This window comes from Vicia villosa, linkage group LG6 (genome assembly GCF_029867415.1).
Source record: "Vicia villosa cultivar HV-30 ecotype Madison, WI linkage group LG6, Vvil1.0, whole genome shotgun sequence".
Classification (NCBI taxonomy): domain Eukaryota; kingdom Viridiplantae; phylum Streptophyta; class Magnoliopsida; order Fabales; family Fabaceae; genus Vicia; species Vicia villosa.
In genome coordinates, this window is record NC_081185.1 from 60,977,677 (window position 1) to 60,980,619 (window position 2,943).

Sequence of the window (2,943 nt, forward strand, 5' to 3'; positions counted from 1 at the left end):
TGTTTCCTTCTTGGATATTCTGAACGCTCTAAGGGCTACAGAGTATACGATACTAAAACTCTGATAGTTGAGGAATCAATCAATATCATATTTGATGATAAGCTTGGCATTGAAAAGCCAAAGCAGTTTGAGAATTTTGCAGATATAGATATCTCTAACTCAGATCATGAAGAACCCAAGGGAAAGGATGATGCAGAAGATCAAGTTGCAGCGTCTTTAGAGAATCTCAAAATATCTAAAGAGCCAACACTCAGAAGATCTTCTAGACTCAATTTGCTCATCCAGAAAATATTATAATTGGAAAGAAAGATGATCCCATCAGAACAAGAGCATTCCTAAAGAACAATGCAGAATGTCAATTTGGTTTAGTGTCTTTGATTGAGCCAACTTATGTTGATCAAGCTCTGGAAGATGCTGACTAGATAATTGCTATGCAAGAAGAGTTAAATCAGTTTACAAGGAACGATGTTTAGGATTTGGTTCCAAGATCTAAAGGATTCAATATCATTGGAACAAAATGGGTTTTTTGAAACAAGCTGAGTGAGAAAGGTGAAGTCATTAGAAACAAAGTCAGACTGGTTGCTCATGGCTATAGTCATCAAGAAGGTATTGACTATACAGAAACCTTTGCACCAGTGGCCAGGTTAGAATCTATTAGATTATTAATTTCTTTTGCCACTCAGAATAACATCACTCTGTATCAGATGGATGTTAAGAGTGCCTTTTTAAATGGCTATATAGATGACGAAGTTTATGTCCACCAACCTCCTGGTTTTGAAGACTCTAAGTCTCTAGAACATGTTTTTAAATTAAAGAAATCATTATACGATTTGAAACAAGCTCCCAGAGCTTTGTATGAAAGATTAAGTTCTTTCCTTCTGGATAATGGTTTCACAAGAGGAAAAGTAGACACAACTCTCTTCTGTAAAACTTATAAAAAGGATATGTTAATTTGTCAAATTTATGTTGATGATATTATTTTTGGAACATCTAATGCTACACTTGGAAAGGAGTTTGCTAAGTCTATGCAGGCAGAATTTGAGATGAGCATGATGGGAGAACTCAAGTATTTCCTAGGCATTCAGATCAATCAAACTTCTGAAGGAACCTATGTTCATCAGACTAAGTACGTCAAAGAGCTTCTGAAGAAGTTCAATCTATCTGAAAGAAAAGAAGCAAAAACTCCAATGCATCCAACTTGCGTATTAGGTAAGGATGAGGTAAGCAAGAAGGTAGAACAGAAGATTTACAGAGGTATGATAGGATCTCTTCTCTATCTGACTGCTTCTAGACCTGATATTTTATTAAGTGTATGCTTGTGTGCTAGATTCCAATTAGATCCTAGAGAATCTCACTTAACTGTTGTTAAGAGAATTCTTAGGTATCTGAAAGGTACTACTAATGTTGGTTTAGTGTACAGAAGATATGAAGAATACAACTTAGTAGGTTATTGTGATGTTGATTACGCTGGAGATAGAGTTGAAAGGAAAAGTACTTCTGGAAGCTGTCAGTTTCTGGGAAGTAACCTGATCTCCTGGTACAGCAAGAAGCAATCAACAATTGCACTCTCTATTATAGAAGCAGAATATGTAGTTGCTGCTGGATGTAGTACACAGATGCTCTGGATGAAAAGTCAGCTAGAAGACTATCAGATATATGAGAGTAACATTTCTATATTCTGTGATAATACTTCTGCTATTTGTTTATCTAAGAATCCTATTTTACATTCTAAAGCTAAACATATAGAGATTAAACATCACTTTATTAAGGACTATATTCAGAAGGGTGTTCTTTCTTTAAACTTTGTGGATACAGAACATCAGTGGGCTGATATCTTTACAAAACCCCTTGCTGAAGATAGGTTTAAGTTTATTCTGAAAAACATCAGTATGGATTTATGCCCAGAATGAAGGTGTTGAGAAGATCTGATATATGGATTAGATTGGAAATTTTTATTTATTTTCTTATCAGATGTTTTGGTTATGTATGATCACTTAGATACTCTGATTCTGTTATTTCTAACGTTTCATATGTCTAAGCATGATACAAAACTTCTGTTAAAGCAAAACAGCTGCCACCAGCTATTCCAGATGATGACCACGTGTTCATTTTGAAGGGACAAGCATGCGTGCAGTTGATGAGACGCCGCCCTAGGTAACTGTGCAAATCTTTTCAAATCTCACTCTATCTCCACTAACGTCTCTCAACATTAAATGTGATTGATTCAGTTTCTGTAACCGCTTGCATTCAGAATTTCATTTCATTCTTTTTCAAATCCGTGTCTATATAAACACATATCATATTCACTTTCACTCTTTTCACTCCTTCATCAATCATTCGTTTTATGCATTTCTGTCTCCTCTTCTCTCTTCATAAAAACCCTAAAAGTAAGAAAACCAAAAATCTCAAGTGTTCTTCAATGGCTTCTTCATCAAACATTCAAAAAAAGGTTTCGTCTTCTCAGCAACAACAACATCAAGAACAAGATCAACAACAACAGCAACAACAAACTGTCTTCTCTCCATTGAAGACCTGTTTGATTCCTTATGAAGACTTGGAAGTTCTCTGTGAAATTATGGTTGATTTTGAAAATCTTCAAGCACACCAGTATAACATCAAGACGAATATGTTGGTTCAAGGATGGGCAAATTACTTTGGTTAAGGAATTTTGGACTCATGCTACCCTAACCTCAAACGCCATTATCTCCTTCGTGTTAGGGCAAAAGATTGCAATTATTGAAAATCTGATAAGGAAGTTATGTAATCTCCAAGGTTTGGGTGGAATAACTGGTGCTCTCCCTGGAAGAACTGATTGGGAAACATTTTATCCAGAAATATTTACTTCTTGAAAAGGTTCACCTCACTCCACGGATCTGAAGCCTTTTTACAGTGTTTGGGCATAGATCATTCTGGGATCTCTCAACCACAGAAAATCAACTGTTT